The 26,077-nt window shown below is 35.3% G+C and overlaps 1 protein-coding gene across 1 annotated transcript in view; it reads left to right on the forward strand.

The window, feature by feature from the left end:
* Positions 1 to 26,077, forward strand: part of NAALADL2 (N-acetylated alpha-linked acidic dipeptidase like 2) — a 1,187,116-nt gene that overhangs the window by 2,456 nt on the left and 1,158,583 nt on the right. Inside the window, exon 2 of the mRNA XM_038583938.1 lies at positions 15,726 to 15,788. The gene's annotated coding sequence lies outside the window, so the exon portion shown is untranslated. The remainder of the gene's footprint in view (positions 1 to 15,725; positions 15,789 to 26,077) is intronic.

Consider the following 26,077-nt stretch of genomic DNA (forward strand, 5'->3'; position numbering starts at 1 on the left):
CACTAAAAAAACCTAAACAACCCAATTAAAAAATGGGCAGAGGACTTGAATAGACATTTTTCTGAGGAAGAAATACAGATGACCAACAGATACATGAAAAGATGCTCAACATCACTAATTATCAAGTAATGCAAATCAAAACCACAGTGAGAGATCATCTTACCACCTATCAGATTGTTTAAAATAAAGAAAATTGGGATCCCTGGGTGGCGCAGCGGTTTAGCGCCTGCCTTTGGCCCAGGGCGCGATCCTGGAGACCCAGGATCGAATCCCACGTCGGGCTCCCGGTGCATGGAGCCTGCTTCTCCCTCTGCCTGTGTCTCTGCCTCTCTCTCTCTCTCTCTCTCTCTGTGACTATCATAAATAAATAAATAAATAAATAAATAAATAAATACCTTTAAAAAATAAAATAAAATTAAAAACACACAAAAAATGTGTCGGCTAGGATGTGGAGAAAAAGGACTTATGCACTGTTAGTGGGAATATAGATTTGTGCAGCCACTGTGGAAAACAGTATGACAATTTCTAAAAAAAAAATTAAAAATAGAAATACCATATGATCCAATAGTTCCACCACTGGATAATTACTCCAAGAAAACAAAAACACTGATTTGAAAAGATATACACACTTCTATGCTTATTGTTGCCTTGTTTATTTATAACAGCCACGATATAGAAGCAACCCAACTTTCCATCAGTAAGTGAACAGATAAAGAAGATTTACACACACATGCAAATACACACACACACACTCACAGTTGAGTATTAAGCAGCCATAAAAAAGGATGAGGTTTTTGCCATTTGCAACAGCATGTATGGTCCTAGAGGTTATTATGTTAGGTAAATATGTGAGCCTGAGAAAGACAAATACCATATGATTTCACTCATGTGGAATCTGTAAAACAAAACAAATGAATAAATAAAAAAGCAGACCAGACCTATAACTACAGAGAACAAACTAATGTTTCCCTGAGGGAAGGGTAGAGGGAATGAACAAAATAGGTGAATGGGAGGGAGAGAGAGAGGCTTCTAGTTATGGAATGAATAAGTCATAGAAACGAAAGGCACGACATAGGGGATACAGTTAATGTCACTGTAACAGCATGGTGTGCTGACAGATGGTAGCTACGCTTGGGGTGAGCCTAGCATACTGGATAGAGAAGTTGAATCACTATGTTGTACACCTGAGACGTATGTGATACTGTAGTCAAGTCTACTCAAAAAATTTTAAAAATGGCAGGCTGATTCAAGTACCTCTTTTGCTATCAAAATATAGAAAATGTATTGATTGCATACCAATCTACAGTACTGACCAACAGAAACATATTTTAGTGATCATGGTTTCTGTATTGTCTTCCTTTGTTTTCTCTTAGTGGAGCTTTGTAAATGTTACATTCCAGCAGCAAGAACCCCTAAAATACTGACTTCCCCCACCCCCATGCTTCTTGTCAGTGCTCTGATAGCAATCTTAGTTATAGGCAGTTATTATATTTTAAAAACAGTGTGCATTCAGACTTCAGTTATGAATCTATCCATTTGTTCCATGGCTCCATATATCAAAGGGAACACTATCTACCCTTAGACTCTATTTTTTCTTCCTGAGGAGAAAGGAAATTACTACTTTGACATCAGAACATAGTAGCTTACCTTCTGTTTCCAGACACTTCAGTCCTACCCGATAATTCCACTTTACTAACCAAGAGTTGTTTTTGAAAGAGCTCACCGGGTCTCTATGAAATGACTGGGCCAAACAACTAATTTCTCACAGTTGCTCTAGGAGAACCACCTCAATGAATATATATCTTAGTAGAATTCATTTGGATTAATTTGAAACTATTCCTGTGAAACTACTTATTGAACAGAAATGATTAAAATTGATCTATGTGCTATAGTCTAATAAAAGTGGTTTATTTTTATATTACCTGTTTTTTTATTTTTTACAATTTTATTTATTTATTCATGAGAGACACAGAGAGAGGCAGAGACACAGGCAGGGTGAGCAGCAGGCTCCATGCAGGGAGCCTGGTGCAGGACTTGATCCCAGGACTCCAGGATTATGACCTGAGCCGAAGGCAGATGCTTAATCGTGGAGCCACCCAAGCATCCCTATTACCTTTGTTTTAAATCATAGATGTGTACAGTTTGGGAACAACCCCTGTGATCTATAGTTTTCTTTTTACCAAGTTTTTTTTTTTTTAAGACTTTTTATTTGTTTATTCATGAGAGAGACACACAGAAAGAGAGAGAGAGAGAGAGAGAGAGAGACAGACACAGGCAGAGGGAGAAGCAGGCTCCATGCAGGCAGCCTCACATGGGACTGGATCCTGGGTCTCCAGGATGACGCCCTCGGCCGAAGGCAGACGCTAAACCGCTGAGCCACCCAGGGATCCCGTTTTTGCCAAATTTATACAAATTTTTCACTTGATTAAAGGAGAAAATCATTTGAATGTTTTTATGCTTAATGGGGATGAAATTCAAACTGAAGTCATTTTAATAAATGTTATACACCCAAAGAATAGTAACTTCTTTTTGAAATTTGAAAAAAATCACAAAATTTGAGAAAAGGAGAAATGAATGAATTTGAAAACCTAATATATGACAATAGTATTTACAATTTCTAAATTATTCCTTAGGTTTATTTTTAATGTATATTTTAAAATGTAAGTATTAGCTAAAATTAATTGTGAAAAGCTCCCTTGCTATGATTACTTTAAAATTAATTTTTAAATTAATGTAATTTTTCTCTAGTAAAGTCCATATGCTTTCATTGTTGATTATGAGGTGAAGTTGTTTTTACCCTGAAGATGGTTTTTTAATTTTCTATATTATTCGAGAAAATGAACAAAATTTCACATTGCAATTAAGATTTGGATTTTTTTGGTGGGGGTTGTTGCTAATTACGTATTATCTATTGATTATTAAATACTCTATAAGGGAATGCTCATTTATGCCAGTGAAACATTCTTTTGTCAAGAGCAAGCAATATGATATTTCATTTTTAATTGCAGTATTTCCAAAACAATTGTCCTAGCAGTTCCTTTTCATATTTTTGAAATTATGTTTTCTAAATGGATTTAATTGAAAATAGTGTTGATACATATATTACGAGTTTTTTCTAGTAAAGTAATATGGCAGATGTTTCTGCTTTTACGTTGGATATTCTTTCTTTTACTGTTTTAAAAAATTATACTTGAAGAAAATCCAGATGAGCTATTTAGCTAATAAATAGTTGATTTTGCTTTTGATTAGTTTTTAGAATTTTTAAATTCAAGTTGAATTTTTCAAGTGTTTTTTCTTTTTCTTTTTTTTCCTTTAAAATTTTTTAAAGAAGATTTTTAAAAAATATATATTTGAGAAAAAGAAGAGAGCACTCAAATAGAGGAAGTGGCAGAGGGAGAGAGAAGCCCCATTTAGAGCTTGATGCCAAGACCCTGGCATCAGGACCTGAGCTGAAAGAAGACGCTTAACTGAGCCACCCAGACGCCCCTGTGTATTCTTTCTTGATGAGAAAACACTTGATTTGGTTATAAGACCAGATTGAGACAAATTGATATGTGGCAGCTAGCTAAAATAAATCCTTTTTGATAGTCCAGTGGATTATTATTCCATTATCTTGCTTATGTCTTTGTACACGTTTCTTTAATGACTTTCCAGTTTATTTCTGTCACTCTCTGATTTCCTCCTGAAACCAGAATATCATTTAAGAAATAACTGAACTCAGAAGCCTACAGAAGCCACGTAGGTAAAATAGATGAATGAAGAATAAAGGTGATCTCTGGTAACTAACACAAAGCCTTCAGGTTGGTGAATAAGCGGGGAGTTGTGGAGAGTCTCTAGAAAACTGGAGAACAGATGCTCTCGTAGTCACTAACCAGCTTCAGCCAGGGTTTACTATGTGGGTATGATGGCCCACAGTTGTCAAATCTTGCACTTCTATAGAAAAGCTAAAAATCTCTCTCCTCTCCTTCTGTGTGTGTGTCCGTGAGTTCCTGATTTCTGAAATTTGGCAAATCATTTTTAGAAAACACCCTATGGGCCAGTGCTGTTTGACATGTCAGCTGCCTTGAACAAATTGGATTTGAATCTCTCACTTAAAGTTTTGTCTTTAAGAATAGGACTTTCTGTCCAGTAATGGTTTAGGCTTTTTTTTTTTTATGCAAAATGATTTTTAAAAATATTTTTGATTGCCACCTTTTCAAACTTATCTAAATATAAACCAGGCCCAAGGTAGACAGGTTAGATGACAGGCTGGTTAGAGACCATCTTCCTTTCTTCAACAGTTGCATTAAACAGATGAAACAGGATGGTGGACTCAATGAAAGAACTTGAGATAGATGTAGAGATGGATATCAAATCTGGAAATGGATGTCAAAGTGAATAGATATGAAAGATATGTTAAGAAGCAGAATTATCGGGACTCCTGGGTGGCTCAGTGGTTGAGCGTCTGCCTTCGGCTCAGGGCGTAACCCCTGGGTCCTGGGACCGAGTCCCATGTCGGGCTCCCCGCTGGAGGCCTGCTGCTTCCTCTGCCTGTCTCTGCCTCTCTCTCTGTGTCTCTCAGGAATAAATAAATAAAGTCTTAAAAAAAAAGAAGGCTTGAATTATCTAGACATGTTAATTAACTAGTTTTGAGGAATAAGAATAGCACAGCACATCACGTACATGCACAAAACAAGGATATGGACTTAGAGATGTTAAGAAAGCAGACATTTTAAGAAAGCAGCCCTTACGTGGTAGGTCTCTTTGGATTCTGAGTTTTTTCAAGGTAAAATCTTAGTAATTTGAATTATCCAGAGTAGGAAAATTTCTGACGTTACAAAGGAATATAGTAATTTCTCTGAGTCAGCAAGGTATCCCACTTCTTCCCATTGTTATTATCTCTGTCTCTGTTTCTTTTTCTTACACACATATTCATACAAAATGCCAAACAAAAATATATTAAGAGAGTTTTATTAGAAGAAATAATCATGGCTCACACCAACGTTTGGAGAGAGAACTCAATATAAAGGTATTGTATCTTTAAACATAAAGATAACATTTTCAAAGGAAATAATTTCCTTATAAGTCGTTGAAACAAGATCATCCAAGATTTTCAATAGTAAGATCAAGGTTAGCCCTTGGCAATTTGTTGAAATGAGTGAATGAATAAAAGATTTTGTCGGTTTCTTTTTCTGCTTCCTGTCTTTCTTTCCTTGTCTTTCTCTTATCTGCCTGTTTTCAGTATCCCTTTCAAAAAATGCCTCTGTGACCCATGACAAACAGTGGAATCATCATCTTGTGTGTCCTCTACTTTGTCCTGGTATTAATGTTGCCAAAGGTCGAGTGAACTGTCTTTGTAATCACATCACACTGACCGTGAACTTAAAGGCAACTAACCCTGTTAGAGGTTAGTTAAATCTGATGAGATTTATATTGAGCGAACTCTCATTTGTTTTATTCAAAATGCTTGAACAGTAGCAGTACCATTGAGATCAGTGTAGAGTCTCCATGAGGAAAACAAATAATTTATATACATAAATGCTGGTTACATATAATAAATTCAATTTTTTATAGCCCATAACTCATATTCTATCATTTCAGTATAATTTTGGTTTATTTCACATCAAAAATAACTTCTAGGGATCCCTGGGTGGCGCAGCAGTTTGGTGCCTGCCTTTGGCCCAGGGCACGATCCTGGAGATCCGGGATCGAGTCCCACATGGGGCTCCCGGTGCATGGAGCCTGCTTCTCCCTCTGCCTATGTCTCTGCCTCTCTCTCTCTCTGTGACTATCATAAATAAATAAATTAATTAATTAAAAAAAAACTTCTAAAGGCAGAGATCAATGATGGTCACCTAATGAAGTATTCTACCTCTCTCATGCAAATGTACTTTGTTTAAGATTTCTGGTAACAAAGATATATAATAGGTTGGTTAAGGTTTAAAAACAACCCAAAACAGGATGACAAAAATGGGATGACAGGAAGAATAAGTACTTAGTGCTAGCTGGATGATTTGAAAACAGATGAAAGATAAGTTCTGTCTTGGGGATTTTGCTGTGTGCCAGAGCTAATCACATTAACTAACCCACCTGAGGTTCTATGCTGCCTATTTATTTCATCTGTGGGATACTTTTTATTTATGACTTTGCTACCTTTATATTGACAGATCATTGCCAACTTGTGTTTAAAACTAACAATGTTATTATGTTTCTTACTATTTCAGTCATCATAATGATATGATGATATCATTATTTTGCTTTTCCCTCTTTTTAAAGTTAGTTTGGGGACAGAGTAGAGCACAGCATTATATTAGTTTCAGATGTACAAGATAATGATTTGATATTTGGGTATATTGCAAAATGACCACCACACTAAATCCAGTTAACATCAGTCACTATACATGATTACAAAATTCTTTATCTTTGGTAGGAGGATTTTCAAGATCCACTCTTCTAGCTACTTTCAAATATGCAACACAATATTATTTACTCTAGTCACCATGGTGTACATTACATCCCTATGACTTATTTAACCCCCTTCACCCATTTTGCCCACTCCCTACCTTAGGCAATCACTAATCTATTCTCTATGTTTCTAAGCTTGTTTTTTAAGATTCCACGTACAAGTGAGATTATATGGCATTTAACTTTTTCTGTCTGACTTAATTCAATTAGCATAATTCCCTGAAAGTCCATATATGTTGCTGCAAATGGGAAGGTTACATTCCTTTTTATGGCCGAAAAGTATTCCATTGTGTATATAGATTTATATATACCTACCACATTTTCTTTACCCATTCGTCATCTGTGGATGGACATTTAGGTTGTTCATTGGGCTTGGTATAGTGTAAATAATGCCACAATGAGCATGGGGGTTCATATATCTTTTCAAATGAGTGTTTTCATTTTCTTGGGGTAACTTGATAATAGTATTATAATTCCATTTTTAATTTTTTTGAGGAACTTCCATACTGCTTCCATAGAGAGGCTGCACCAATTTTCCTTCCCACCGACAGTGCACAAGAATTCCCCTTTCTTCATATCCTCACCAACACTTATTTACTGTCTTTTGATAATAGCTGTTTAACAGGGTTGAGGTGATATCTCATTGTGTTTTGATTTGCATTTCTTATGCTTAGTGATGTTGAGCATCTTGTCATGTGCTTGTCCAACAAGTTGGACATCTGTACACATTGTTTGGAAAAGTGTCTATTTGGACAACTCTGGTAAGAGACAATGCCAAAACAAAAAGGCTTTGTTTCAATGAATATGATTGGTCTCTTTATTCCATTTTTTGTTCATAAGTAGGTCTTTGTGTTTTTTTCCTCTCTTTTGAATTAACAAAAGCTCTTTGAATACGATCTGCTTCGTTATGATTGTGCCCAATGTTACATAATTAATATCATGTAAAATTTTTAATGGCATATGATTTAGCTACATTAAAATATGTTTGTCACCACCTCATTTAATCACAAACATATCAGAAAGCATTCAGTAATATAATTCTTTACTATCTTTGGTGCACACCTAGACAGAACAAATGACAGTATTTCTATGGCACATTGAGGAAAATGGAAGAAGGAAGTTGCTTTAAACTAGAAGTAAGCAAAAGTGAAAAGGGATCTTCAACCTGCCTGGCCCTGTAAGGTTTGCGGAAGTCTGAAGGGATTATGAAAGCATACTGTAGTCACAGGCAAGGTAGGAAGCTCTGTGAATTGAAGTAACGCAGTAGTTGTATACATGTAATATGTTCAGATGAAAATGAAAAATTTAGTTTTCTAGAGAGTTTGTTTCTATGACTAATCACAACTGTTTTTTTTTTTTCCACCATGTGTGATTTCTAGCACATACGAGATAATCAGTAAATTTTGAGAAACTGAAAGTTATATAGACAAGCCATTTAAATGTTTGGATACATTTTTATCTTTCTATCCAGATGTCTGCTGTTTTTTAACATAGCCGCCATTTGCCACTTCTGTGATTAAAAACAAACAAAACCCCGAATAATAACAGCAGCTACCATTTCGGGGGCACCTACTACATATCAGTCCCTTATTACCTTATTTAATCTTCATTACATCCCTGGAAAACAGTTATAATTGTTATCCTTATTTTATATAGGGAGTCTGAGTTTCATAAATTATAAATAAACAAAAATGACCTAGTAAGTAGTGTGGAAGTAGATTTAACAGACTAATTCCAAAGTCTGAAATAAATGTGTTTGCCATGTTTATGAGAAGGATTATTGACCTATAGCATTTGTTGGATAGATGACTTGGGTTCACCTGTTATAATCTTTCAGGAAGTTCCCTCTCTCTGATCATCATCTTTTGGCTTGTACACCTCCACTTCTTGTTTTATCATCTTTGCCGGGGTGACATTTTCTAGAATGTAGAGCATACTGACTGTGCCAGTAGACTGGCATTCCTATGCAGATGTTGAATTATGGCCTTGACCTCATTTGGAGCCTAGAACACTTGCTTTCAAATCCTAGCTTTGCTACTCAGTAGCCAGGTGACTTTGGACAAGCTATATAACCTCTCTTTGGCAGTTTTCTCTTTATTGTATAATGAGAATAATAATACTATCTGCATTGTATAGGATTGATTTGAGTATTAAATGATTTAACAAATGTATCATATTTGAAATATTGCCTGGCCTATAATAAGGAATAGTTATTACTTTTATTTTTATTATGTGTGAAAACTGGATCATGATCACTTTTTATAACTTTCCTGTAGGAAACAATAGAGAAGTAAATCTTAGTAGGCTGAATTTTTAAATAGCTAGCTAGTGTTTACAAGTTGTATTTTATAGCATTGACATTTTTATTAGTGGTTTATCACTGGAATAATTGAGGACCATATTACAATTACTAACATTTTCTCTTCAGAAGTTTGAATGTGTTGTAATGTATTACATGATGGGAGGTGGATTAAAAGGAAAAAGTTGTCAGTGATGCTTAAGGATACTTGTACTTATTTAATAATTTGTTCTGTTCTACTTTCTGATGCAGTGAAATATTTGGATTTCTAGGAAAGAGGTAGAAAATTGGGGCACATCTGAGTGATACAAAACTGTCTTTTATTTTTATTTTTTAAATGTAAGCTTTTAATTGTCAAAATTTGATGTGTAGACTTTTGTCAAACTTATTTCAATTACCAAAGAAATTCAATGGCAGGAAGAGTTTTATTATCTATTGGTGGGTTCTAAAGAATCTGTCCTACTCATGGCTGGAATTTGCTTGGATCATATAAGACAATAGACAATAAAAACATCCATTAGATTTTTAAAAATTATATTAAATATAATTGTTTCTGATGCCCTGGGATTTCAGGGTGTATCTATAAAAACTTTACCTGTTATTTTTTTGTTTTCTATTTCATACTGAGAATAGAATCCATCACTTCTTAAAATGATGAACTGGACTGCAGATTGTTATGTTCCCCAGGCCACATCTGGCCCTCCAGTTGCTTTCATAAAGAGTTTTATTGGAACACACAGCCATGCTCTTACATATTGTCCACGGCTGCTTCACAGAGCTGAATAGTTGCATCAAAGATGGCCTTCAAAGCCAAAAATATTTACTATCTGGACATTTGCAGAAAAAGTTTGCTAAAAGTAAAGTAGACAGATCTAAATATGCACATGAGAGCTTGTTTCGACTTGATGTTTCATACTCTCTGCGGGGAAGATTACCTGTCCTCACTAGATTTTGCTAAGAGCATCAATAATATTGACTAAAAACAGCTATTGTTTCATGTGTTAGTCTTTTCCTTTCATTTATCTTTTAAAATCCTTTAGCATGCTTTGCATTGTAGGAATATCTTTATAGAAGATAGAAAATATTACTGGCATAGGAAATAGGAAATCGGACTATTAAGATATTGAATGGGACAATTGATTTACCTCTTGTATGATCACTTATTTTGTGAAACTATTAACTGATTTCTTAAAGCAATTTATTGCAGTTAAGCACATTGACTTAGATAATTCATGTGACTTGAAAAGAAGACATAGAATTATGAGTATTAAAAAGCTATGAAACAAATAACAAGTTATCATGAACGTCATCTAGTTAGTTCCCAATTGCATCATTAAAAATAAACCTATTGGTGTTTGTACTTATTTGGCCTTATGTTTGTATGCAGGGTTGCTTTTTCTCGGAATTCTTCACCAATTTTCATCACATTTTCTTTTACTTTGGCTCATTTAGTTCTAGTCTTTTTAGTTATAATTTCTGTGACTCTTTGCATAGTTTTTAGCTTTCTTTTACTTCTGTCTTAGTATAGAGACCAGATGTGAGATCAGCACTCAAATAGAGCTCTCATCAGTACAAGACTGATAGTGGGATTACCCTCTAACCCTTGCAATCTTGTGAAGAGGCATTTTGCATCATCATTATCATCAGCAAATAAAATCCTTATAAAGGCCACTTCCCTAAAGTCTCCTTTCTCTTTTTAAATGTAAATTTGAATAAACACTAGGAGTGGAATTTACTAGAAGCAAAATCCAATGAGAGTTAGTCTTCTGTAAGGATTTCAGAACTCCTTCTAGTTCATTTGCAGGTAAGTATAGTTTATCTGCTTTGGGGAGATGGTGCTGATTATTTAAAAATCAGAGATGAAAGAAGAAGCCCCAAAGCAAGGTGATTTATTTGCTTTTTGGTAAACTTGATTCTGTTTTGTAACCTTTGAAACATGGATTTTATGAGTGATAGTATTAAAATTTATACTCCCTCTAGAGTGTGTTGTTAATCATTATTGCTCTGCTGGGCCTCAGGATTACCTGTCTGCATTGTAATGCAGCTTTCCTTAATATTTACAATTGAAATACCAATGGTTCTTAAGACATCTCATATATTTCTACGAATGAAATGGGATTCACAAGAAATAAGGGCTTGCCTCCAGAAATAAACTACAAAATATGAAATTCCTCTTAAAAATTTGTAGCACTTTTTAAACCAATGCTAATTTTATGATTCTGAAATGAAATATCTGATTTTAATGGTTTTCCTTTAGTGCTCCAAAAAAGTAAATGAAATTATTATCTAAGGATAGTTATAATATAAATAAAAACACTAAACAATATATACTTGATTTATACCTTAGTTCAATACTCGAGACACTTATTAAGCTTCTATTTTGAAGGTCCTTGCAGAGATGATGTCAGGTCCCCGTTCTTGGATGAAGAGGATTGATGACAGACATGAGTATCTATAGCTTTCTAGAGTGTGCAAGATCCATTTGTGTGTTCTTAGATGCTCCCATCTTTTGCTAAGTGAAAAAGACACCAGAAATGGAACTTGGAGTTCCATTTGAATTTTAGAAAAACACACTTTTGGGGAAATTTCTGAGTCTTATCAGAAATTATGAGTAGGGCTTGAGGAGTGGGGATGCTATTCTAGGCCCTCCGATAAGCAGTAAATGATCTGAAGATACAGGGATGACCTCAGACCGAACTTGCCCATGAGGTTTTCAGTTCTGCCAAGTTCTTAGCACTATTGAGAGATCAGTCTTATTTAATTATAGGAAAGGACAATTGGGTATAGAGCTTGCCTAAATTTGTAGCGGACAAAAGACCCTTTTTGGAGGAGCTTTCCCATTTGACTCAAATTCAGTCATTTATTGAGTTCTGTTGTGATTCAGAGAGTACAAGATCACATTGTTCTCAGCAGCACCTAGAATTCTGAGGGAGGAAAAGTATGCACTAGGATTTCCCAGACTATACTGAGGGAAAATTGGCTTGAATATGTTTCACACCCTACTCTATTCTGGAGGAGGGAATGTTCTCAGAATTTCTGCCCTTCTTTTTTTCACAGTACTCTTTTCCTTCTTCTTTGAATCCACTTAGTTTCAGCCTTTTTACACTTAATTGGTCCTGCACTAAACTATTTCTCCTATTGACTTTCACAAGAAATCCTTACATTTTACGTGCCATGACAATTATAAATTTATAAATTGATTGGATATTTGGTAGGATGCCTGAGTGAGTCAGCAGTTAAGTGTCTGCCTTTGGCTCAAGATGTGATCCTGGGGTCCTGGGATCGAGTCCTGCATCAGGCTCCCTGCATGGAGCCTGCTTCTCCCTCTGCCCATGTCTCTGCCTCTCTCTCTCTCTTTCTCACGAATAAATAAATAAAACCTTAATAAAAAAAAAAAAGATTTGGTGGATTATGTGGGAAGAGATCAGGTCATGGAGATTTCCATCAGCTCCACTTCCTGTTTCCTGGTGTCTGATCATTTCTGATGGCTCCCAAAAGCTCAGATTCCTAATACATTAAGTTTTCTTCTTTATGCGCAAAGCTCATCTACCAGCGATAGTCTGGTTTCCCCCTTTTCCACAAGAATGCTGGTGACTTTTTATATTATTGAATAAATAATACAGAGATTGCAGATGGGATGGAGAGAGGGGGAAGCAACACAAAGGAATTTAGAGATTTTGGAAGCATCCAGATTTAAAATGTCAAATAGGGGCATGGTGATTATAGTATATGCCACTTTAAAACTTCATAGTAGATCTTGGAACAAATCCCTTTTAATCTCATTCCAACTGTGTGGTTGACAGTAAAGTATCATTCCAAAGTATCCCTAGTATTTTCTGGGTCAGGAAATTACTACTTTAGGAAAAGAGAGGACATTTTGGAACCAAAATTATGATCTGGACATTTAATAATAAGCTGTACTATATTCAAGAAATGCAAGCTAAAAAAAAATGAAAGCTACATATAGAATCAATTAAAAGCAAAAACAGAGTTATTAGGAAATCATGTGATTGTTGTGGTTGGATATTAAAAACCATTTTTTCTTCACTTTAAGCACCATATGGTTGGCAACAATTTAAAAAAGCAAACACATGCATGTATTTATATATATGTGCTGCAGAAAAATATATTTTAATTTTGAACATTATGTTTGTGTATAAAAAAAACTAGAACAAATTAGTACTTCTGAAAAAAGTATTTGACAGATTCTGCTATTAAATTTCTTATATCACATATTACACAATGTTTCTTAGTAAAAATAAATGTTATAAAGCCATTTAAATAAAACCAAGAGTTGTATAGTTTGTAAGAAAACTGTTACATTTTTCACCAGTTGGTTTAGTTCATAAAATATTTCAAAATATAACCAATCAAAGGAATTTTTTGACCTAGACTTAGGCTTGGGATGTAGTTCTTTTTGTTTGCTTAATATTGTTTGGAATACTATGTAAGTACAGAGTGCCTTGATGCTGCTTGAATTTATTTCACATGACAAGTCCAGAAGTGGGACAAATTAATGCAACAGCTGAATGACATTATCACAGACTCTGTTTCTTTCTATCCTTCTGCTCTGCCATCCTCAAGATGTTAGCTTTATCCTCAGACTAACTTCCTTCATGCCCACAAGATGACTGCATCAGTTCTAGGCATCATATCCATATAGAACAGCAGAACAGAAAACATTTTGTTAGGAGGGTGGAAACTTTGCTAGGAGCCCAGAACACCTTTCCTTCTATCTTTGGCTAGATATGAATAACGTAAATGCCTGTAAGTCAATCCCTGGCAAAGGGATTGGGACCAGTGTGATTCACTGAGCCTAAATCAAGATTGTCCTGAGTCTGGGCATAAGCATCCTCTTCAGAGTTTCTTAGGAAAAAGATACATAAGGAGAATCAGAGGCTTTGCCTAACAAAGGAAAGGAAAAATGGGTAAAAAGCCACAGGCAGAGTCTGTTGGAGAAACTTAGTATCCAGCTCTAGGCCAGTGTTCTAAACCCTAGGTCCACATTAGAATTACCAAGGAAACTTAAAAAAAAAAAAATGTTTTGAATTAATTGGTCTGGGTTGCACATAGAAATCAGCATTAAAAAAAAAAATCCCCCAGATGATTTTAATGTATAAACTAAGTCTAGGAACCAGTGCTATAGGCAAACTGAAGATAGAGTAAGAAGACATAAACTTTCACAAGTCTGTACACATTTATCTGCTCAAGCAGCTTTTAGCTTTATTGAACATTAACTGAAATTAAACATTGTCCGGCTGGGTAAAATTACCAACCTGAAATCTTAGACCACATTTAATTTGCCAACCTTAAAGGGTGCTCCCTGCCATACTCACTGGCCGTATTCCAATTTATGTACTTAAAGTACCCAGACAGCTTTCATAGGCAAGCTTAGTTGAGGTTTCTATGTAAAAGTAGGAATTTAGTCCCATTTTTGTGATGAGAGAACTGAGTTGCAAAGAGGCTGTTCGTGGAAGAGACAGAACCAAAGTTCTTAAAATAGTATCCTGACAGGCAGGGTTTCCTCCTACTTAGTGTTTCTACTTATGTTCTTGTTGTATTTGAGAAAGATATCATTCTTTTGGAAGATTTTATTTATTTATGTATTTGACAGGGAGCACAAGCATGGAGGGAGTGCGGGGCAGAGGGAGAGGGAGAAGCAGACACCCCACTGAGCGGGGAGCTGGACCTGTGGCTCCATCCTAGGACCCTGGGATCAGGACCTGAGCCAAAAGCAGACACTTAACCTACTGAGCCACCCAGGCACCCTCTTTTTTTTTTTTTTCCTCATTTGTTTTGATCAAAGTAAAGCTTCATAATCATAACTGGCATACCATTTATTGGCAACTTACTGTGTATGAGCCGGAACTGTGTTAGGTGCTTTATCCCTGCTCAGACATTTGTTTAATCATAGCAACAATCACATGTAGTAAATACTATTAACTCTACTTTAGGGCTAATGTAATTGGAAATGAGAGCTTGTTACTTCTGCAGTGTCTCTTAATTACTTCACTTCTCTGGATCTAGAATTTGAACCCGTGATGCCATGTGTTGTATGGGCACATAAAATGCCAAAATGTGTGTTCCTTTCATTTTGCAGTTCATAGAGATTTGATATTGTGCAGCTTCCCAGTTCAGTAAATACCTATTGGTTGACTAGTAGGTAATAGCAGCTGGGCAGCCCTGGATTGGATTGCATTTTCCCTGCACATTATAATATACAATTTTTTTTTTAGAAGTAAGTTTTTGCCAGTTGCTTTGCAACTACACTAAGTACTGAGCATATGATCAAAGAACAATTGAATGGATAAATGAAATGGAATCTTTCAACCACTTAGGTTAGAGTCGCTCAAATTATAAAGACCAGTGAAACTACTTTGTTGGTAATTTCCTTTCCTTTAGGAACTTAAAATATTAAAATCAAAGACTTTTTAAGATGTAGCTTAAATTGTACTCCCTAATATTTCCAAACAGATATCGAGTTACTGGAGAGTGTGCCTTGAGTTGTTTAGTCATGCTCCATATTGTCATTTTTTATAAAAACAATACTCTTAATAAAAAGACATAATTGGTCGGTATGGCTGACATTTATTTAGATGCTGGCCTTTTGTTTTCTTTCTAATTGAAAGATAAGAGGAAAATAAACTTGGCAATGGTTATTAAGGACTGGCTTGTTTAGTTTTTCATAGAGATAACATTTTCCAAATTACTGAATTATGATACTGAAAATGAAGGGCAAGCTCCTTGTTGGGGGGAAAGTGTTAGAGTAGCCCTAATGCAGGATCTCATTAAAGCAACTGTCAGGATTCCTCTATTTTACCATCTCCTCCTCTATTCTGTAAGAAGCAGCTGTCGTTTTGAGTGAGTGTACTGCCAAAGAGGCATTTACAAATAAATGAAAAATGTCACAATTGATTTCACTCCTTCCAGAATTCTGTGTGTCAGCTTTGTCACAAACTGTCGTTGTTATTCTCTGTTTTAGATCTCCCAGCTGGACGTTGGAAATAACTTTTGATGGTTTAGGGCCTCTCCCATTTGACCCCAGGTAAGCCCTCTATTGGTGACCTTTCACAATATTTGTAAAACTGTTTGAACAGTTAGAGAATATAAAACCCTTTCCCCCCCTTTCTCTCTCTGTAACTGCTGTTTTTGTCAAAAAGTATTCAGATGTCAATGTTGTTTACTTACACTTTTGAACATTGCAGAGAATTATTCCATGCGTTACAAAGCACTGTAAAATTATGCAATTATATTTCATTTCTTTCTTTCCAATACAATACTTTGTTATTATAATACTTAATCTAATAATAATGCTAACAACCAGATTACTTGCAAAGAAGATATATGACTGTGCATTTCCCATATTTTGGAATAGGCGTCTAAATTTTTATCACTTTTTGTAAAATTATCTTGGATACAGAAGTCCTTCATATAATTTTTATATAACATCATCGATACACATTCATTATTGCCATCACCATTAACCAGGCCACTGTCATTGCCGCCATCATGCTAACATTATTGAGGTCTTATTCTGAGCCACATACTGTGCTAAGCAATTATACGAATTATCTTATATAAATGTATCGCAGTGGTACTTGAATCCTAAGTTAATATGGATTTGGAAAAAAAAAAGCAACTAATTAGAAATTGCTAGCAGCTTTTTTATTATGGATATTAAATTAAAGGAAAGTAAATCTTCATATAATTATACTTTAAGAGATTTTAATCAGTATAATTAGTTATAGATTGTGCCATCATTTGAGATTATTTAGCTTTCTACTTGAAAGATCATGGAATGGACCAATTAGCAATATTCAGTTTCTCTCGGAAAATAGAGGTTGGCGTAATCACTCATTCATTCAACAAATATTTATTGAACACTTATTATGTGCCATTTACTTCACATTGAGGATAGGATGGTGAAGAATATGTCTCTGCTTCTAAAGGCCTCACAGTATACTGGCAGCCAGTCAAAAAATAGGCAGGTACCAAGTACTGAGATGAATGAAAACACTAGGGAAAAGCATGAGGCACAGTAGGAGAAATGAAGTGAGCATGTAAGCCAGACTAGGGCTGGATGCCCAGGGGGTGATGTAGCAGTAGATGGTGGAGAATATTAATTTTTTTTTGCAGTCGTCAGTGAGATCTGAAGCATAGTGTCTAAGAGAGGAAGCTATGTCTACAGAACGAAGGAAGAGGCAGATCGTTAATGTCCTCAGGAGCCATACTTAGGAATTCAGATGCAGTTGTGAAGAGTGGCAGTTAGACTGGAAAGACTTCACCTGACATTGGACATTCTCTGCAGGTCAGGCTGGTCAGGTTCCCACAGCACTAGCTACTACATATAATAAGGAAGGCAGGCCCTTCCTGCTCCTTCACACCTATATACCTGGACTGTCTTGTCTATAAACAAGATTCAGGAGCAAGAACCCGGGTTAATGCACCTTGTTTTCTCAGGATCTATTGCAGTTCTTTGCACAGAGCAGACTCTCCACATTCATAATGTAGGATAACAGAATTGAATGTAAAACTCTGGAAAATGGGTAGGTTGACCTGCCAGAGGCTCCCTTCAAAGACTGACTACTCACAATCACGTCTTCTTTCCCTGATCAGTTGTCACAAATGGCAAAATTCTTCCCACATCTCCTCCTTACTTTTAGATTTGTAATAAGAGGCTCTATCAAAGTAAATCAATATGAAAAGCAATTTTTAAAATAACATGTCAATTTGTAAATTTAAAATGTCAATAAGTTTTCTTTAGGAAAGATTTGGAGGAGACTAAGTGAAGAAAATTATTTTTAGCAAAAGAAATAGCAATATATCCAATTTTTATTTATTCATTTCTTAACTCAGAAAATATATAGTCAAAATACATTGTAAGAGCCTTCTTTTGTAGTGAGAGGGATGAAATAGTAACTATATTAATTATTTATTAATTATATATTAATTATTAACTATATTAACTATATTAATCATTTATCATAAGATAATGTATCAAGAAGATAAATTTTACTTGTTTGGTAAGCAAAAATAATTTAATAAGGAGCCTTTAAAAATTATGGTAATTGGGACACCTGGCTGGTTTAGTCAGAAGAGCATGCAACTCTTGATCTCAGTGTTGTGAGTTTGAGTCCCACGTTGGGCATAGAGAGTACTTAAATAAATATATAATTTAAAAAATTATGGCAACAAACAAATCACAAAATTACTTTGATCCTGTATGGTTGACCTAGGAGAGTCAAACCCTGAATGGTTGAAAATATGTGTATAACTTTCAACTCTCCCAAAACTTAACTAATAACCTTCTGTTGACTGGAAGCCTTACTGATAATGCAAACAGTCTGTGACCAGGTATTTTGTATGTTATAAATATTATTTACTGTATTCTTACCACAAAATAAGCTATAGGAGAGAAAAGGTGATTAAAATTATAAAGAAGAGAAAATACATTTACAGCACTGCGTTCAAGTGGGCCTGTGTAGTTCAAACCCAGGTTGTTCAAGGGTCGACTGTGTATTATTATATAGTGTGGATGTTTTGGGTTCAATTATAAAAAATAGATTCTGTATTTCTGACCATTGTAATGTTCTACATTCTAGAGACTTTTCTCTGACCAGCTTTTCTGCCATTATTCCTCTAAGTGTGTTGTCCTATGGTTATTTTCCTCCTGGATTGTCCTTAGGACCAATGGGATATTTCTGAGAATATTTTCGGGTGTGACCACATGTGATTCTGGAAGGACTGTGAACACTCATGCAAAGCTGCACAGAGCAGGATATCAATTTTCATGTCTTTAGGATAAGGAGACACAAACTGGTAGTTTCAATAAACCCAACAATTTTGGCAGGACATTTGAATTATTTTTTCCAAAATGAAAAAAATAACTTTTAAAAATATAAAACATAACTTATAGAATACGTAAGGCATAAAGAAAGTGTAAACAAGGATACCAAGTTGCATTTACAATCTGTCAACCTTAGATAACCTGTTGTCCTTTGGGTGATGGCAGCATTTTGCAAAATGAAGAAGAGGCAGTTCTCAAATAAATATTGCCTAGTGTTATGGAATAATTTATCTGGCTTGCTATCAGTCAAAATACAGGTGAAGAATAGCCTAATTAAAGAAAATAAAATGAAGAGAAGGAATCGAGAGTAGAAGAATAAATGAGTAGAAAAGAAGCAGAAATGAGAGCAATAAAACTGGGGAATGTTGTGAAGGGGATCAGGATATGTCATCCCTAAATTTGCCTCTTTGGCATAAGAATTGCCTTGAGCTGAAGGTATTTGAGTTCCTGAAATCCCTTATCTGCCTAAAAGCAGAGCCTTCCAAAGGAACTCAAAAGTCATTAAATCCCCTTCTGCAAAGCATCTCTAAGCTTACCATACCGAAACAGACATTACCACAATACTGTCATATCTTCCATCTGTTTTCCTAAAGATATTTTTATTTTTACAAAAAGCAATTGCTTTTCCACAGGTGTCCTTTCTCCGCCTCGCTTTCCCTTAGTGAGTTAAGTATATAGACCCCAAATTCTAACCTCCCCTTTGAGCGCTTCCCTGTAAACGGTTTTTGTGTGGTTTTCTCTTATTGATCTCTCTATTGTCAGTTCGATTTATAGGGCCCTGATCAACAACTTAAGGTGGGTGGAGGACGGAAAGATTTCCTTCCCTACAACTGAGGCCCAGGGCTTCATAACACACAGACATAACTATTACAGATTTTACTTTAGGCGTGTTTAGTGTAGGAATTTGCTTCCCCACACCTCCTAGGTCAACACTCGGTATAAGCTAACTCTTGTTATCTGATCTCAATTTAGCAGCCCTGCTTAAAGCTGGTTCAAGTGAAATACGCTAGTAATGAAGAGATTGAAGGTGAACCATGAAGCGTTCTAAATGTCCTCATACCTCTAAAATGTCTCTTCTAGCAAAAACATGAGTTTCTATCTTTAAAAACAACTTTAGATTTCTAATATATAAAATAAAAATTTGGTTACAGATCTTCACTTAGGATGGGGTTTTTATCCCAACAAACCCATCACTAGGTTGAAAAACGTCCTAAGTCCAAAGTACATTCAATGTACTTAATCTAATCTATCAAACGTCGATGACCAAACGTCATTGCTTAGCTAGGCCTACTTTAAATGTGCTCAGAACACTTGCATTAATCTATATTGGGGCAAAATAATCTAACTAAAGCCTATTCTATAATAAAGTGGTAAATATCTCATGTAACTCATTAAATACTGAAAGCCAAAAACAATGGCTGGATGGGTACAAAATGGTTGTAAGTGTCTGGATAGATCACTTCCCCTCATGATCCCATGTCTGACTGGGAGCTTCGGCTTGCTGCTCCCGTGCACAATCACAAGGGAGTATCATGCAGCATATCGCTAGCCTGGAAAAAGATCTAAAATCAAACTTTGAAATATAGTTTCTACCGAATGTGTATCGCTTGCTTTCAAACACCATCTTAAAGTTGAAATACTGTAAGTTGAGACTTTGTAAGTCATGGATCATCTGTACTTCTTTTCATGTCAGAAAAAGCCCAAAGACATCAGCCCCAAATCCATTATATATATATTATATATATATATTTATATATATATAATATTTATTTTATATTTATATTTATATTATAAACATATAATATATATGAATAAATATATAAAATACATAAAAATATATAAATATATAAATATATAAATAAATATATTTATATATATAAATATATATATCACTTTTAGCAATGAATAAGAATTTCTAATAAGACGAAAATGATTATTTCCTTGGCTGTAAAGTAAGAGCTCCAACAATTCAGAAAAATCACTAACTCCTTACATACTTAGAATAGGAAATTAAATCAGGAGTTCACCAAATAGAATTTCTTCTAGTAAAAAGGCAGACTATGTAGGCAGGCCTCCCGGTGGGATGTGTAAACAGCTGCAAGCTGGACAAGGGACCGGAGGACAGCTTCTGGGTGGGCCAGGTGGTGGTAGCAGTATGAAGCACAGGCGGCCTTGTTTTGGGGTCATTTCCCACGCTCATTCTGTCTCCTGGCTTCCTTCTTTTGCTTCCACCTTCTGACTCTGACAGCACCTGTTCTATACCATTACCTTGGCAGGCATCCTTAACGTACATTTTAACAAAATGTCTGTGCCAAATTTCCTCCTTAAGTTACCAAAGGCAATTGTTTAAAAAAAAAAACTTGCTGAACAAGTTAGGGCAAGACAAAACAGTTTTCTGTGAAACCTATGAGAGTCAAAAATGCTATTGGTACGAAGACCTCCTGTGAATTTTACACACAATATTAGAAGCTGGCTGTCAACTAGGAAAACTTTGTTTTTAATTGTCTCCATGAAGGGGTGTAAATCCCCTCCATTCCATTGCTGTTTATTGAACGTCTGTTCATGCTAACATGCCCAGTTTGGCTTTTCTTTTTCATTAATATAGCTATGTAAATTTTCAGGAAGTGAGACAAAGGCAGGTGTTTCTTTTCTTTCTTTTTTTTCTTTTTTTTCTTTGTTACATTAGGACAAGGCCTTTTTCCAGCCACATAGCAGGGCTCATGACAACTTGTTGCCTGGATACTAGGGACGTCACATGTGGGTTTTCTTAATAATAGGTATCTTGAGTTTTTCCATAGAAAATTCGATAGACTTTTCTTCTTTTAGTAGTTGTGGCCCATCTATGTACCGTTTGCCAGATGGAGATGGAAGGGGAGAATTAAAATATCTCTCAGAATAGGAATAGAATAACACAGTTTCTGTTTGGGACACATATTTGTTCTACTGGAAGTAGGATTTTGCATACAGTAGAACCAAAGCTTTTCTCACATTTCTTTCTCTTACCATATCGCTCTTTTTAAATTCCAAACTCTTACTGGATATTCATTCCTAAAATATTGAAATTCAGGTAATGTGAATTTCAAAGAAAACTTTCAGAGCCTTGTCCTCTCAGTATCTATTATATCATGCTCTACATCTCATTTGTTTTAAAAACTATTTAATTTTGGGCAGCCCAGGTGGCTCAGCGGTTTAGCGCCGCCTTCAGCCCAGAGCGTGATCCTGGAGACCCGGGATCAAGTCCCACATCGGGCTTCTTGCATGGAGCCTGCTTCTCCCTCTGCCTGTGTCTCTGCCTCTCTCTGTGTGTCTCTCGTGAATAAATAAATAAAATCTTTAAAAAAAAACATTTAATTTTATCTAGGAATGAAGTAAATTAAAAATTATGAGGAGAATTTAGTGAAGAATTTTATAACAGATTATTTTTTATTACTATATACCTGAGTAATCTTTTATAAATTTTTTTCATATTGGTCTAATTTCTTCTAGATTAGAAAATTGGAATGTGTGCCAACATTGATTGATACATGCTAAAAGCACAGATTCAGGTCAGAAAGATGAAAGGCGATAATTAAGTAACATGAACATCAATAGTCTAGGGATATGACAACTGTATAAGTACAATATATTTATTTCAGTAAATTTAAAGTGGGTTAATCAATCAACTATTCAGCATATCCTGATTACGTGTTACATGTATAAAAATGCATGGGGTTCTGTGAAATATATTTTTTAAGTAATTGGAAAGCTGTGCTGGACTCCATTTATGATATTAGGTATTATGGACTGTATGTTTCCTGCTGCAGGATCGTCATCTACAATTATAGAAAAACAAAATTGTCACTGAAAAAAAATAACAGGATAAAATTAGGGAATAGGATCATATTTCAGTAGGTGCTACTGTGAGGTGAAACCGGTGTTTGTCAGAGTCATTAGAGAAGGGCTAAATATGTGCTGTGGAATTTTCAGAGAAGGCATGTGAGAGCCAATAATGCTTGACTAGACTGTGACTGTGATGGGGAGAATTTTGGGAGATGAAAGAGGTAAATACAAACCTTTCTGGGGTGATCAGCATGAACTCTAACAGAGGTCCTCTGGCAGGTAGCATCAGATGAAAATGGCAGTGTAAGAAGGTGACCGTAGTGACTGGAACGGAGGGTTTGTCTTGGGCGGTTACTGGAGTTGAGGAAGTAAGGAGGGTCAGAGTCTTCACAGCCGTGCAGAGTCCTTCAGCCCTAGACAACGGACGGTGTTAAGTTGTTGAGCTGGAGCTGTGGCTCTGAGGAGAAGTCTTCTGTGGAGGGAACCTCGGCCAGATGGTGGGCTGGGAGGGAGGAGAGGCTATCGATGCACAGGAAGAGGAGCTGAAGACGGTGTGTGGGGGGATGAATGAAGAAATACGGTGTAAGTAATTAAGCCATATTTTACTGATGCTTATTTCTTATTTACAAATATAGTACAATAATTAACACATTCCAGAGACAGTAATTAGCAATCAGGTTGAATTACTTTGATTACTTCTTTTGCATTTAATGAAAAGCACTTTGGGAAAGCTACTTTCTTTCTTTCTTTTTTTTTTTTTTTTATGGAAAGCTACTTTCTAAGGTGTTTTATGGGTCCTCTCAATATAGTGTTTCTTTCACTTTTACTTCATTCTCTCCCTCTCCCTTTCCCTTTCCATCCCTTAGCTCTTTTTCTCTGTCCTCTCTTTCCAAGTTTTCCTTCTAAAAGAACATGATTTTAGGGTGTGTTTTATTAAATTATTTTTTATTTTATTTTTTATTATTTTTTAAAGATTTTATTTATTTATTCATGAGAGATACAGAGAGAGAGAAACAGAGACACGGGCAGAGGGAGAAGCAGGATCCATGCAGGGAGCCCGATGCGGGACTCAATCCCAGGACTCCAGGATCGCGCCTTGGGCCAAAGGCAGGCGCTAAACCACTGAGCCACCCAGGGATCCCCTAAATTATTTTTTAATTAATCATTTTATGTAAGTTAATCTAAACAGTTTAGAAATTCTATAGGCTTAAAATGAAAGAAAAATAACAATCTTCTAATATCGCTCTCTAGTCCTACTCTTAAGAGACAAGTTTTAGCTGTTTTGATTTTTTTCTTCTGATAATTCTATGCTTATATAGTTATTTCTTAATTTATAAATCATCATTATCCATTGACTTCTTGTTTTTTTGGTTGAGACTTTACTTTTTCTAATATTACATGCCAGCCATCCACATTATCCTCCATTTTAATTACCAAGCTTACATCACAGTTGTTTGTTAAATTAATGGTTTTTACGTTTATAATAACGGAGTATCATTTACTTCTGAATCACTACATGTATTATGATTGGCTTCTTTTCTTCCTTACATATTTTTTTCTATGTATTTGTTGCTTTTGTTCTTTGACAGGTCTATTAAGTGGCAGTTACTACCACTTTTAAACAACTTTTTTGTTGTTCTCAGGAAAGTATGCCCTTTAATGCCTTTATTATTCAAGGCAGAGGCCCAAGTGAAGAACTTGGTCTTTACCTTAAGAAGTGAGAACAGTCACAGAAGCTAGAAGAAACAAGGAGAAGTGTTTCACTGAAACACCAACAAAGAAGACCTCTTTTGAGCTTGATGGGGAGAGAGAGAAAGGTCAGAGTGAAGAAAGGGATGGATTTAGACGGAACTCATAAAATAGTCTATTAACTTCATTAAAATGTTTTTGTTTTTGTCCTGGGATTATTCCTGTTGTGTCCCTTCCTCCTCCTGCATTGGTTTTAACTGTTGTTTCTGGACCCGGTACAGCTGTCATCCCACAACTTTTCGTTCCTGCCCTTGATTTTAGGATCCCATGTTACCTTTATCTCATTTCTGCTCTGGCTTTCTCAGAAACGGTGCCTGGGAAAGTTTTTTGACTCCTCACTTGTTTGAAATGTCTTTACTCTCCCTTCATGCTTGATTGGTAGTTTTGGTGAGCACGGGCAGCTTCTTCCCAGAATCGTCAAGCCTCTGTTATTTGTTATTGTCGTGTTTCTGCTGGGAAGTCAGAGGCCATTCTGATGGTTGATGTTAATATCCTCAGGAAATTTTACGATCTCTTTTTTGGGCATAGGTATGCTTTTTCAAATTTGTGTTTCAATTTGGTAACTTTTTTGTTCCTTATATTATTGTCATTGTTACATTATTATTGTGATTTTTCTTTCGTCTGATTTCTCTATTTCTGCAACTCCTATTGGAAAAAATGCTAGCTATCCTGGATTAATTGTCTGATATTTTTCTCTTTTTTTCTTGTTACTTTCTTCTTGTGACTTTCCATTTCTTTTTGTTTCTGATGTTTTTAATTTTTGTCTTTTATTACTGTTTTTGTAACTTTTAAGAACTCTTTATTCTGTGATCATTCCTATTTTATGGTATTCTGTTCTTGTTTTATGGTACACTATATTTTGTCAAGATCTTTCTCACTCTGCATAGTCTTTTTCCTTCTGCTCCCTCCTCCCCCTCCTTTTTTTTTTCTGTTTTATTCTCATTTATGTTAGAAGCATTCCTTTATTATAGATTTAATAATCTATAAAGGACTACTTTAAGAATGAAACACTAAAAGCTAATAACTATGTTCTTCCTAGAAGTGGTATTTGAAAAAAGAAAGAAGTAGGATTTGTTTCCTTATGAGCTTCATTATAGAATGTATAGAATGGGATGAGCAAGCCTTTTTGTTTTCATACCTGATAATCTCTCTCTCTCTCTCTCTCTGTCTGTCTGTCACACACACACACACACACACACACACACACACACACACATGCACACACTTCATATAGTAATCCAGAAAAGTAGACATGTCTCCCATTTTAGTGTTGAAGAAACAGAGTCGAATGATATAGAACAATTTTCTGAGGTTAAATATTATTAGGTGTAATTATCTGTTTTTTTTTTCCCTCCAGGTCTATATGGCTGAAAATCTCACACTCTAAGATATTGTTTAATTTTAATTTTTTTCTTTTTTGAAACTACAGTCCTGAGCCAAGTGGTCTTATGGTAAAATTTGGTGAAGATAGTCACAACTCTTTAAACTGTAGATTACGAGTAATTTAACATAAGTGTAAGTACATTTTGAAATGCTCTCTGAAGCTTTTCAGTTTATAACATTTAAACAAAATGCTAAAATAGTAAATTATAAAGGAATTAGAAATGCTTCACCAGTTTGTACTTCACTGATGTCACCACATTCGTGAAGCATAAAGCTAGAAGTAGAAAAGGAATCATCTTCATAAACTGCCGAGTCAAATAAAAATATGTGTATTCCTTTGAGAAAGTAATTTGGTGATATGTATCAGTAGCCTTTAAAAAGTTGATACTTCTGACTTAGACATCTAATTTTAGAAATCTTTTTCTACAGGAGGAAATCAGGTGTAGACAAAACTATATAAAATCTTCAAAGCTATGTCCATTATTAAATCTATAAACATAAAATTAGAAAGAACCTAAATTCCCTACAATGAGAGA

This window comes from Canis lupus, chromosome 34 (assembly GCF_011100685.1).
Source record: "Canis lupus familiaris isolate Mischka breed German Shepherd chromosome 34, alternate assembly UU_Cfam_GSD_1.0, whole genome shotgun sequence".
Lineage (NCBI taxonomy): Eukaryota > Metazoa > Chordata > Mammalia > Carnivora > Canidae > Canis > Canis lupus.